A 14,698-nucleotide genomic window follows, 5' to 3' on the forward strand; every position below is an offset into this window, starting at 1 on the left:
AGTGGGTTGGGTTTTGAATAATCAATTCATTACTGGTATGTGGTAGAATAGCTGATCTACCAGGAAATAGTCATATGTTCTGTGTACAAAATTATTTTGACACAATATGTAGAACTTTTGTGATAAAATTTGTCAACACGAGGATTTTCAATAATGAGAAAAAGTCATGCATTCAAGAAATTAATCTCTGCGAAGTCTTATTATTATCTAAGAAAAACATTGCATTTGTCCAATTTTTAAAAACCCCTGAGAAGAGTTTGGGTAACACTGCCAACCCTTCTGTGTCAGGAGCAAGAAGGAGGGGTTTCAGACGAATGAATGGATGAATGAATAAATAAACGACGTTAAGAACTAGAAGAAGGGACAAGGATTTGACTCCACTCTGGAGCTTGGCGGTTTTTACTAGATAAACCAATGCTACATGACCAAGCTTTACAGCATCACTTATATTGTTCCTGAAACTAATTTATTACGGTTCTCCATGGCATGGCTTTAAGCTGCTGAAGATGAAAAATGTGCTCTATGGAGAGTCGTCCCCTGATGCTTGGGGGTGGGGGGGTTGGACAACAATGAGAAGAAAGCCTCAGGATAATTTTTCAGGGAAAGGTTCTCAGCAGATACAAGGTTCCATTTCGCTAGTTAGCGGTTTGGGGGAAATTATACACATATATATTTATGTTGCATCTGCTCTTTTAACCTAAAACTAAATACACAAAATGTGACGTCAAAAACCCTTTACTTCACTTTTCTATTAAATGTCTCGTTTAGCCTTACTTTTCCTTTTCTCTTTGGTATTTAATCTTTTTTACACCATTCCTCCAACCCCCACCCCCACCCCCACCCCCACTCTCGCACTTCCCTACGCCACCAAGATTGTCTTGATAAGAACTTCAGGTTCTCCCACGAACCGTTCTGATACTATTAATTAAAAGCAGTAGCCTCAGGCAGAGGGCTCAGGAAGTAGGGAGGGTGCGGGCCGGCGCGCACAACCTCGGGGAAAAGGTCTTTATGATTTCAGCATCCAGAGACCCTATTTCCGAGGGCAACTCCGCGCCCATGTCCTGGCACATGAAACCATCACCAAACGCGAACGGGAAGTGTCCACTTCCTGCCTAGGTGCTGCTGGGGCCGCTGCCACCCCTGTTGACCGGATTCAGAACCCGATCTTTTGCTACCGCTGTGGCACCCACGCCGGAGTCGCTACCTCCCCGCGCGGGCTCAATTAGTGGGTATTACCGCCCACTTTTACACGAGTTTACACGCAGGAAGAGGGGGGAAAAGGAAGAAAATTAAAAAGCTCACGCAGTTCCCCTCCCATTCTTTTCTAGATTTGGGCACAGCTCAGTGACACCTTCAAAGCCACTCGTACGGAAAGGACCGCGGGCGGGACGCGGCCGCCGGGACTCAGGTTAAATTTAGTCCATAGCTGAGCTAACCGCTCCTCCAACTCACCCAATGGACCAGTGTTTGACCCAGGGGGCGAAACAACGGATAAAGCAGTCTCCGCCAGAATTTCAAAAACTCCCTGGAGGCCACTGAATGTTTTATGCATCAGAAGGGAAGGCTGGGATTCCGGTCACTGTGGCTAGGATGGGGGAGGGGGGAGGGCTCGGCCAGCAGGGTGAGGGTGGGGGCGGGGGCCGTTGCAGCCTTAAGCCATCCAGGCCTCGGGTTTATGGCCCGGGGCTGCTTCTGGCTGCGGCTCTCTACCCTGTTGCCCCGGCCTCTTTCAAAAAAGCACAGGTTTTTTGCTCCCTGGCGCAGCCCAAAGCGAGGGTACAGATTGTCGGAGCTCTAAATCTGCAGACTCGAGCCTCTGGGAAAAGGGATGCGAGGCCATTTCATCTTCTCCGACCTGTACCGTAGCCTTCAACAACGTCCGCCCCTGCTGGGCCTGGAGCAATAGCAGACTGTAACTGGGACCCCGGGACTTTGGTACCCTCCTCTGCTGTTTGATTTGTCCGGCTTTCCACGGGGCGTCCACTTCTTAAAGACTTAAATTTAACACGGTGAAACAAGAACAACAATAAAAATCAGTAGAACAGACAGATTGAACATGGCACAGGGATTGATTAGTACTCCCAGTCCTACCATCACTGTGCAGACTCTAAAAAGAAAACAGTCCATACACTTGCATGACCCGTTTGGTGTTCAGACATTTAAAAACACTAAAGCTGCAGGCGTGGCCTTCAGGACTGGCCACCCTACTTGGCCCCACATTGACCCAGATAAAAATTAGTCTTTATTTTGCACTCATGTCACAGATCAGAAGCACCCAGAGTAAGTTCAGATTAAGGAAGGCCAAGGAATGTTCCCAGACTCCGTTACCTGTTAATAAAAATGCAAAGCCAAGGTTTCAAATTGAGCGTCTAAATTGAAACTACTCTGCGTATGTTACCCGTCTGACTGAGACACCGTGAAAATCGAACACACTTAATAATTCTCAATGTCAAGGTATGGTTCTTGTACCAAATAGGCAAACTACTAGGTGGGATCCCTTCTCTTCCCACCCCCATCTTTGTAGATTTCCTGCTGAAGTATTGATTGCCAAGGTCTCTACAAGATTTGCAAACTTTTACAGTCATTTATAGTGCATGCAATAAAAACAGGTGATATGAGCACGCTAGTTCAAGGTGTAATGCAAAGATGTATTCGGTGCCCTTGGCAACTATCTGTGAGACCTGTTTGTCTTTGCAGAACCCGCCCTTCACTGCAATGAACCCCTCTGTAACAAAGATTGGCCCTTTACATTTCCAGGGCCTTGGCCCCTCAGTGGAAAGGCACACACGTTTCAAATAGAAAACTCAGTTATTTCAGCTGTATTTCAAGCAAGGAAAAGAAAAAGAAAAGAAAAAGAAAAACTTTAAACAAAACGGTGAGAAACAAGGAAAGAACTATTTAAAATTCCCCAATTTCCTACTTTCTTTTTTTCATAAAGGAAACAAAGTAAATCGACGAACAATTTACAATGTACTCTCTCACTGCCCCTTGCAATTGGGCAACAGGGATCTTTCTACTGTGAGAAAATAAAAGAACTGAGATTACACAGAGACTACACCACATTTTGGACCGTATGTGTCCAAAGGAGAAAGGAAAAAGACGGAAAATGAGTGTATTGTATGAAAATACTTAAAAGCCTTATTAGAAACCCTATCTTCCTTGACCAGTTTTACCAGTCCTTTTTTTGTTTGTTTGTCTTTTAGGATCTATGTAGGAGACTGGGGGAGGGGGCTGAAGATAAAATGATTCATTTCTAAAATGTTGTGCTTTGAACAAAACTGGTTTTCTCATCTAGTGCTGCAAATAAGAATAGGTGACAAAATAAGTTCAAGAGATCTATTGCACAACATGGAGGCCATACTTAAGGACAAGGTATTGTGCTTTTAAAAAATGCCAAGAGAGTGGATGTTAAGTATTCCCCTCACAAATATGATAACTATGTGAGGTAATGCATTTGTCAATTAGCTAGGCTTAACAATTCCACAATGTTTATATATTTCAACACATTATGTTGTATATAATAAATACATACAATATTATATGTCAATTAAAAAATAAATGAATTTAAAAGTAAAATAAATAGGATATTTCCAGTACTCCATAAACCCTTCCAGTCACTACCTTCTTCCGAAGGTAGCCACTATCCTGACTTCTAACCCAATTAGCTTTGACTATTTTTGAACTTTACATGAATGCAATTACAGTGAGCTTTAAAAAAAAAAAAAAAAAAAAATAGGTGACACATAGCTCCTGAAAAGCATTCAGAATCCTATACCTGCCATCTAGTGGGCATAAGAGAAAATACAGATTCTAGGTATCCTCCAAAGCCTCTGAGTCTAGTCGTTTTCTTATTTACAAACCAAAACAAGTATAAGAAATGAAAGAAAAATGTAAAATTAAAGCTAAAATGAAAGAAACACACTATTGCACTAGGGAGTGTTATAACATAATCATTCAATTTATTTCCTTTTGTATGTATTAATCATTAAGGTTACTGATTTTCACTCAGATCATCAATTTATTATAATACTAGTTTTTCTTCTAAATATCTTCATATAAATTTTATGCTATTTGTCTTTTTATGGATTAAATTCTCTATCAGCTTTGGATCCAGTTGATATGCAAATTTCAAGAATTCGAAAAACAGCTAAGAGGTACCTACTTCCTGTTTGGACTCTGAAAATACGCGCACAAAGCCATCTCTCATTTTCGCAAAAAGAAAGAGAAAAGGAAGATGAAAAGGAGAAAGAACAGCAGCAGCAGCAAAGAAAGATGGAGTTGATTATACTTACACACTCACATGCTTGCTTTTGATACCTTGCTATAAATTTTATACTCCTTCAAAATTAGACCACATCAAATACAGTTGGTTCTGCATCCCTGGATTCAACACACCGAGGATCGAATATATATGTATATATACACGCATATATATATTTGTTTAAGACAGGGTCTCCCTCTGTCGCCCAGGCTGGAGTGCAGTGGTGCACCTTGGCTCATTGAAACCTCTGTCTCCTATGCTCAAGCAATCCTACCACCTCAGCCTCCCGAGCAGCTGGGACTACAGGCATACACCACAATACCCAGTTAAATTTTGTGTTTTTAGTAGATGCTGGGTTTCACCACGATTGCCCAGGCTAGTCTTGAATTCCTAAGCTCAAGCAATCCACGCATCTCGGCCTCACAAAGTGCTGGTGGCATGAGGTATCGCACTCGGCGGAAAGCATTTGGGAAAAAAAAATGAATGGTTGCATCTGTACTGAAGATTTACAAAACTTTTTTGCTGTCCTATTCTCTAAACAATATAACTATCTATATAATAGTTATGTTAAATTAAGTATTATAAGTAATCTAGAGATGATTTAAAGTATACTGGAGGATGTATTAATACTTAGGTGATATGCAAATACTATACGTTTCCTTTTTCTTTTTTTTTTTTTTTTTGAGACGGAGTTTCACTCTGTCACCAGGCTGGAGTACAGTGGCATGATCTCAGCTCACTGCAACCTCCACCTCCTGGGTTCAAGTGATTCTCCTGCCTCAGCCTCCCGAGTAGCTGGGATTACAGGCATGGGCCACAATCCCCCAGCTAATTTTTGTATTTTTAGTAGAGACAGGGTTTCACCATGTTGGCCAGGATGGTCTCGATCTCTTGACCTTGTGATCCACCATCCTCTGCCTCCCAAAGTGCTGGGATTACAGGCATGAGCCACTGCACCCGGCCTATAGAATTTTATATTAGAGATGAATATTCTCAGATCTTGGCATCTTAAGGAAGTCCTAGAAGCAATCACCCATGGATACCTAGGGACAATCTCATCAAAAACAAGTAAAAATCTACTGGTAGAGCAACTGAAAACTACTTTTTTGTTGAAGTTCACATTATACAATATTTAGCATATGTAGAAGTCTTACTGATGAAATAACCATTAAAAAATCATCACTGTATTTTAATGATAGCTGCCATTTTTTATTTTAAGGGTGCTTTAACGTGCCAGGATTGTTTTATGGGATTTTAAGTAGTTAACACATTGAGTACTTACAACAACCCTGGAAGATCTGTATTGTAAACACCGTTTTACTAGCGATCCTGGAAGCTGAGGAATCAGGAAATCATGAAACTGGTAGGTCAGAGCTGATAAGGTTCCAGAGCCGAGGGTGGCGAGGGTGGCGAGGGTGGCGTGCACTTTTCATATCATGCTGCCTCCCATAAACAAAAGAGACAAAAAGACATCACTGCAATTCAAGTTATGGGCTAAAGGAGTCTGAGGGACACAGCAAGACTCCATCTCAAAAAAATAAATAAATAAATATAAAAAAATAAAAGAGATACAAGGTACATCCAAAAGAAGCATTTACTTGAAGGCACATGGTCTGTAATATATCAGACATTCAAATGAAAAGAAAAAAATATCAGTTAATTAACACTAATTATAAAAATCAAGTACTAAGAAAAATATATGTAAAAAGCAAAAAATATATTCACTCATCTCATCTATTTAGTATAATTTTTGACCACTATCCTTCAAACCTTTATTGTAAATTGATTCTACAGTCTATGCCCCTCTGTATTTTAATTTCAAGTAATGAAGTTACCGATGCTACTGCAAACAGTTCTTGAAAAACCCTCCAACATACTGCCAAAAATTTGTCCCTGAACTTAGCTGGCCTCATCATCTCAATTATTTTTCCACTTTGCCTCATTCTAATTTCCAATTTTATTTTATTTACAAAACAAAATGTAAGTGTGTTCTGAACATCTTTTTCTATTACCTAATTACAGAAAATATTACCCTCTTTTCAGGACAGTGACTGTGTAAACCTAAGCTGGTTAAATGTATTCAAATTCCTCAAAAATTGTGTCATGAGAACAAGACTTCTCTTCCATAAGCATATTGCTCATTTTAGAAACTATAGGTGAATGATCAATCTCTGATGCAATATGTTTTTGCTTTGTTGTAATTCAGAATATTTGAAATATTAATGATGACTAATTAAGTAGCACTGTAGCATGTAGGTATTAATTTATGAGTAGTGAATGTTTTCAAAAGCTGACAGCAGCTGGTGCGGGATTCCTGCCATGGTTTAACACAAGAAGCCACTAGTTCTGCCTTCCTGATCTCTTACATGCCTCCAATCAAGATCACACAGCAGATAAAAGCTGAAACTACAGCAGTCAGGCCCTTTGTATCTCTCTTGTGTATCCATGTAGATCTAAGTGTACCTTCCCCTCCTCAGGAAGAAATATTGACACTATCACAGGAAGAAGAGATTCAACTCCTGTTTATGGTTAATCCATCCACCTGTTTTCTTGATTCCATCCCTTCCTGCCTATGCCTGGCTTTGTTCTACCAATTACAGTATTTCTTTTTCTTATATCTTCACACTCTCCCCCTCCAATGGTTCCTTCCCTGCAGACTATAAATAGGTTCAAGTCTTACCAACGAACTAAAACATTTTTAAAAAGCAAAAGCAAAATTTCCTCTCTACTCTGTCTCCTTCTGGTATTGCCCTATTTTTTTTGTCCTTTGCAGCCAAGATTCACTAGCCAAGTCGACTTATGGTCTCCTTATCAACACCTTTCATTCACTCTTCCACCCACCATAATCCGGCTTTAGCTGGTTCCACTCCAGGGACTCTGCTCTCAGAAAGGGCCTTAGTGGCTTCCTGATTGGTAAATCCAATAAGGACATGTTCAATCCTTATATTAAGCTCACCAGAGTCTATGTCTAACCCTCTTAGCATTCTTTTATCTGTATTTCTTAACACTTTGCTCTGACCATCCTATAACAACTGCTGTTTCCTAAGATTCTTCCTTTATACTTTTTTCTTCTGACTCTTCCTGGGAAATCCTATGCACTCTAACAGTTTTACCTACCACAACATTGGCTGTTGATTCCTTAAATTATACTCAAACCCAGATCTTCCCTCTAAGTATCAGTATTATAACAGCTTTGGCTCACCTCTCACCCTCCAACTGGTGTCTTCTATACCTTTTACAGGCACTTTAAATTCAGTGTTTTCTAAATTCATCTTATCCCCAAATATGTCTTTTCTTTGGATTAATGGAACCATTATCCAGTTGACAAAGCTAGCAAAATAGGAACTGTCAGTGATTCCACCTTCTTTAACACCTGAGTTAGTATTTGCATTCATTTATTCCAGTGGATTAAAGATTTTATTTTTCTCATATAACAAAAAGTCTGGAGATTGTGTAGTCTTGACCTGGTAGGGCAACTAAACTGCCATCAGGGCTCAATCGCTTTCTATTTTCCTGTCCTACCATTCTTAGAGTGGGACTTTTATCTCATGGTTGCAATATGCTTCCTTTATTTTATCTGTATTCCAGGCAAGAAGGAGGAGGAAAAGCAAAGGGCCAAAGGACCATTCTAACTAGAATTGCCTCCCTTTAGATGGCTCCACTACCAGACACCAATTAGCAACGTATGTGTATGCTTCGTTGGCCAGAACCGGATCAAGAAGATACTGTTTATAGTCATAGATTACAGGAAGGTTATCTTCAGTAACCAGACTGCCAAACCAAATACATTTGGGATTTTGTTAATACGCATTAATAAATTGAATTTTGCAATATAACAAGCTACCTCAGAATATAGTTGCTTAGAACAATGATAATATTATATCTCACAATTCTTTGGGTTGGTGGGGCAGTTCTGTGACAGCTCTACTGAATAATATGCAATGGCCTTAAACTCTTGTCTAAGACTTCAGCTGGGATTGCTGGCCCTTCCTCTTTCTCTATACGATCATTCATGATCCAGGAAGATATGACTTCTCATGGTAGTCTCAGCATTACTAAACAAAGTACTTTTTAAGCGTCATTTAATATTATGTTTCTTAATGTCCCATTGATTACAGCCAATGACATGGCTAATCCAAGGTTCAAGTAGAGAGAGAAATATTACTTCCTGATGGGAGGATGGTAAACTCACAATACTTATAGGAAAAGGAGAAATTTATGGTTATTTTTTCCCGCGTCTACTAAGTAAGGAAGTATAGAATGGACATGATGTAGGTAAAACCAGTGGCTGTCTCATCTTTTATATTTTACTATCTTTTAACCTGGTAATATCTTAATTAACAATACTTAAAGAAAACCTGTGCATTCTAGGCATCCCTGTAACTTTCTAATTTCTAAATCAGTGATTGTTAAATTTTCTTAGGTTTAGGTCACTTTGAAAATCTGATCGAAGTTATGGTATATTATGGACTGAATGTCTATGTACCTCCAAATTCAAATGTTGAATCTTCAACCCCTAGCATGACTGTATTTGAAGATGTGGCCTCTAAAGAGGAGGTAATTAAGGGTAAATGAGGTCATAAGGATGGGGTTTAAATCTGATAAGATTAGTGGCATTGTAAGAAAGAGACACCAGAGAGCTCCCCATCTCTTCTTCTGTGTGTACACATTGACGAAAGACCACGTGAGGGAGGGGATAGTGAGAAAGCAACCATTTGCAAGCCAGGAGGAGAATCACCACTGGAAACCCAGCTGGAACCTTGATCTTGGACTTTTAGGCTCCAGAACTGGAGAATGTAAATTTCTGCTACTTAGGGCACCCAGCATTTTGTTATAGCAAATCAGACTAATACAACTACTTTTTATCTAATTAAAAGTCTTTATATTGAGTTTTTGTGTGTGTGTTAAAATTGCAGCTGGGATTTCAGTCTCCTGCGTGGATCCTGATAGATGCAGGAGAGAGTGGTGAGAAGGAAAAAGGAGGAATTCATCTGTGAGTTCCCTTCTAACTATTGTTTCCTATTGTCCAGTTTCTCAATGCCCAGAGTTTAGTTCATGGAGAGATACCTCTCTAGACATTTCTGTGGTGTCTCCTATTCCCTTCAGGAGCCTTTGGATAAGTTACATTACTCAGGTCTAATAGTGACAGGAAGAATTGGAATTTCAGTAGTTATCTCAGGAGGCAGAATTGCTCCTGTATCAACTGGAATAAGTCCCATTTATACTTGGTTGCCTCAGTAGTGACTGGGTGGAGCCCTGGCAGAGTTGGGCCCCATCATGGTGGCAAGGACTTGATCCAGATAGTGGATGCTCCATCAGCCTGGGCTACAAAAGTGGGCACAGAACGGAGTAGGTCTCCAGCTGCTCTGCTAGGGATATTTATGTAAGTAAAAAAATTCCTTGTTTTTTTAAGTTGAAATTTGTGAATATGCTTGATAATGTAATATAAGCTAACCAAATTTAACTGAAACAGAAATTCATACCAGAAGTGGCGTGCTAATTACAGAGAAACAAAAAACTTATTAAGTATGTGGCAATAGTTAAAGGGCTTGGCATACATAGGTGGTGAGAAAACTGGTTTCAAAATCTGAAATCCATAAAATGTGTCAGTGAAGCATCTGGTAAACTGTTGATTGTATTAACTTGAAAGTCAGGTTATATAAGTAGTTAACTTGAGCTGCAGGAAACATGCTCTGAAAATAGATGTTGGTAACAATGTTTGTTGCTGTTGGCTATGTTTGGCAATATATTACAAGAAAAAATGATTTTGCTGATTTATACACGTGAGTGAAAGAGAATAAAGAAATTTAGGAAAATTGTACAGTTGGAAGATTAAAATATTTCTTAACTCTAACAAGTAAAAAGTAAACATAGCTCACTCAGCACGTGGCGGTAGAGAAGACATCATCCTGGTTGATCAGTGGAGTATAGGTCGTCCCTGGCACAAGGTGGCAGAATAATTGGCAAAGATTTCAACAGAGGTGACCTCAGAAATTGTTCCAGTGAGGGTGGGGGCGGAGGATGTTGTGGAAGGTATGATAATGATATAAATTTGGTGTCATTTGAAAAGAATATGTATTTGGAGAAACATGAGGGTAGCAATGCTGAGTTCATTGATTACTGTTAGATTATATTACCCCTGCCGAAGAATAATGAGAGAGTAAGGACTGTTAACCAGCAGTAAATACATAACTGTGAAAGCCAGAGAGTTTCTGTCTCAGGTTTACAAAAAAATGCCATTATACTTGGAGTGGAAGGGCAGATACGTTAAGGTTACACTGAAGACCTAGTTGTCAGAATAACAGAACTCCTGAGATATTTGAATGCTCAGCCACGGCATGTCTGCTACATGAAAGTTAGGGCCCTGGTAAGGAAAATTTCGAATCCTGAATCATGGTATACAGTCAACCAGGTGAACTGACCATAAGAATGTTGTCTCTGTAACTTCCCTGGGTCTTCTGGGGGTACAGAAGTGATTCATTCCTCCCTAGTCAGGGCTAGCATTTCCTCTATGCTAGAAGATGCTACAGAAACCTGTCTCATCCAAGGGAACAGATGGCTCCCTCCCCCCTTAGAAGCTGCTCACTTTCTGACCTGCATGCCAAGTTGATAGCTAGGGTTATCTCCCAGCATAACCCACACAACGTTGTATGTAACTAGGGGTATGAGAGCAGGACCATTACTACGAGATCTACATGACTATGGGGTCTATGCATGACTCAGAGTCAACCAGCTTCACTGAAATCTGGATCAGCCTTCCAAGGGTATAATTGGGGTTGGGCGCGGTGGCTCATGCCTGTAATTGCAGCACTTTGGGAGGCTGAGCAAGCAGATCACTCGAGGTCAGGAGTTCGAGACAATTCTGGCCAATGTGGTGAAGCTCCATCTCTACTAAAAATACAAAAATTAACTGGGCATGGTGGCATGTGCCTGTAATCCCAGCTACTTGGCAGGCTGAGTCACAGGAATCACTTGAACCCGGGAAGCAGAGGCTGCAGTGAGCCAAGGTCATGCTACTGCACTCCAGCCTATGCAACAGAGCGAGACTCCATCTCAAAACAAACAAAAAACAAAAACAAAAACAAAGATATAATTGAAATACCACATTGGAGAAAACACTTGAAAGGGTGGGGTACCATCTTTCAGGATGGCTGTATTTATTAAATCAAACACCCCTACATGGCCTGTGTCCACAAGAGAAAAGATACCTGGATCCAGGAATCAAGAGGTGGAAGCAAAAGTGGCCTCTATAACCATTGCCCTCAATGACACAATGGGAAACACTGTACTTCTTGTTTCCACAAACTCTGGGCCCTGCAGTTTTAAAAGTCCTAGTCCCCAGAGGAATGTGATCTTAAAGGGAATACAGCAAGGTTGCCATTGAACTACAAGTTACAGCTGCTATCAGAGCACTTTGGATTCCATGTGCCCAGGGGCCAGCAGACAAAAGAATCACCATACTGAGCAATTTCTGATGAGCAGGAAGAGGTAGGGCTGCTTGTAGATAAGTAAATTCCAAAGTGGTAGCTGAAAGTGAGGGGAATTTGAATGAATGGTGGAGGAGAGGATGAGTACTATCTCTAGGATCAACCACAGCGACAGAGACTGCTGTTCATCTCACTAACCTCCTTCTTCTGGGTTCCAAACAGGAAGAGGGATCCCCAGGAAGTGTGGAGGAGCTGCTCCCTGAACCTGTGTGAGTATACCTAAAAGACATAATGGGTGGATTGTGGTGGCCATAAGTACATGTTTTGCAGACCTCCAAAGACAGGGAGCTTCACTAACCGATCTGCCACACTTTGACATCCGTCATCAAGACTGCCCAGTGGGACATTTGCCACAGGTTTCACACTGGTGGTGACTGAGTGCACCAGGGACACAAACGCAGTCCCATTTCTACTAAGGCAGGCTCATTTGAGATAAGGTATTACTCTAATGGCTGATTTTGGCTCCAGAAACCCCTGGCAGCCTTGTTGGACCTTCTTTTGACTATGTGATCATGGAAGATTCTTCTACCTTCCTGTCCTCTCTCCTTCACTTAGGGTCAGGTTTACATCATGCCCTGATGTCTCTCCTAGCTTCCCCTGGCTCCTTCCCTAATTTTTTTCTCACAAGTTTTTCTCATAACAAAATAATTGCATATTTACTCCCATCTTGGGCATCTGCATCTTGGAGGAACTGAATGAACACGCTGTTCTGCGGGTAGAAGACCCTTGCAGAATCTGATCACCTGGATTTTAGAACCGCTATAGAACAGGGGCTGCTGCATGATGGCCATTCATCACTTTTCTACATGGGAATGTTTTCAGTGGATAAACTGTCCTTTTCCATCATTTATTATTAGGGGAAGAGTAACTTGCCTTTTTTCCATGGTTATTTGAATTAGGAGGAGTACATCCAAAGGTGCTATAATGACTATCACACATTATCCCAACTTTAAATAATATAATGCTTCACCCAAAAAATGTGGAGTTTGGGCTCAGTGCCATATTGGTTGGGACTTTTGTTTTATATTCATTTATCTATTTATTTTTTTGAGATGGAGTTTCGCTCTTATTGTCCAGGCTGGAGTGCAGTGGTGTGATCTCGGCTCACTGCAACTTTCGCCTCCCAGGTTCAAGTGATTCTCCTGCCTCAGCCTCCTGAGTAGCTAGGATTACAGGTAGGTGCCAACATGCCCAGCTAATTTTGTATTTTCAGTAGAGACAAGGTTTCAACATGTTGGTCAGGCTGATCTTGAACTCCTGACCTCAGGTGATCTACTCACCTTGGCCTCCCAAAGAGTTCAAATTACAGGCGTGAGCCACCATGTCCAGCCCTGTTTTATGTGCCTTCATTAGTGGGTGAGTGTATTTTGTCTGCAGATGAGAGAATGAGCCACATATTTGAATGCAAGATTTGGGCATTATGGTGTTCATAAAAGCTATTTACTATTTCTGATCTCTTCCTTCCATGGAAATGTTAGATAGCATTTCCTGATCCTACCTTACCAGGTGGGCCTGAGTAACCAGATATGGATAAAAAGTTCTAAGTGGAAGGACATGTGCCTTTCTAGGCAAGAACATCTAATTGCCAGATGTCTTTTTTCCCTTAAAATAATGGCAGCAATGTTTCTTCAGCATGGATTCTAAAGTAGGGACATCGCAAAAGAGAGCAGCCAGATAACACACCAAAAAATATCCTGCATAAGTGAGAAACAAACCCTTGGTGGTGGTGTTTTGTTTTTTGTTTTTGTTTGTTTTTCTTTTGAGAGTGAGTCTCTCTGTTGCCCAGGCTATAGTGCAGTGGCGCCATCTTGGCTCACTGCAACCTCTGATTACTGGGCTCAAGCAGTCCTTCCAACTCAGCCTTCCTAGCAGCAGGGATTACAGATGTGCATCACTGTGCTGGGCTAATTTTTGGTAGAGACAGCCTGTTTCCTAGGCTGGTCTTGAATTCCGGGGCTCAAGCGTCCTGCCGGCCTAGTCTTTCCAAAATGCTGAGATTATAGGCATGAGCTATTGTGCCCGGCCTACCTTCTGTGTTTTAAGCCTCAAAATGTTAGTTATCTGAGCGTAATTCAACTCAGAGATCCTCAAACTAACTGTGCATTAGAATTACCTGGAGAATTCATTAAAATACAGATTGGGAGCCCACTTTTTGTTTCTAATTAAATAGGTCTGAGGTGAGACCCAAGAATTTGCATTTCCAAGAAGTTCACGGTGATGCTGCTGCTGCTGGTCTAATGACCACATTGAGAAATCTCGATGTTTGCAAGTATTAACCTTAACATTGTTTTGTAACCTCATATAATGCTCATATATAACTATGAGCATTAAGCAGTTAAGGACACATATGATGAGGTCATTTTTCTGCACAATCAGGACTCTATTCAGCTCCTAAACAATTGGAAAATTGCTTTTACCATCAATGGAAATGGGCTATAGTCCCATATGTACTCTACAGTGTGGACATTATATTGAGTCAGCAGCAATAGCAGATTCATGGAAAGACAGTAATTTGGGACCATGCATTAGAAAAGAAAGCATTAGTAGCTGTAACACATTGTTCAGCATTCAGAGAACAGAATTTACTCTAGTTAATATAAGCAGGAATTGTTTTAATATGCAATATTAAATAGATTACCAAAATGTTAGGAAGGGTAAAGAAACGAGTCGTAGGGGCTGTGTCTGTTCTGTTTACTACTGTGTCTCCAGTATCTGCAAGTGCCTTATACTTCATGTATATGCTTGACTGGACAATAGCAAAGAATTTGTGAATTTTATTTTAGTTTCTTGCTGTTGCCTATTATGTCTCATTATCAGCAAATGTGTGGAGGTTATAACTGAAAACTGTTTAACATTAAATTGTTTTGACAGAAAGTTTACTCTTAGATTTGTTCTGCATCTGTGTGGGTAATAGGTAAGTTATGGGCTGTGTGTGGTATTCAGGGCAAAA

The sequence above is a fragment of the Colobus angolensis genome, unplaced genomic scaffold (assembly GCF_000951035.1).
Source record: "Colobus angolensis palliatus isolate OR3802 unplaced genomic scaffold, Cang.pa_1.0 Scaffold16, whole genome shotgun sequence".
Taxonomy (NCBI): Eukaryota; Metazoa; Chordata; class Mammalia; order Primates; family Cercopithecidae; genus Colobus; species Colobus angolensis.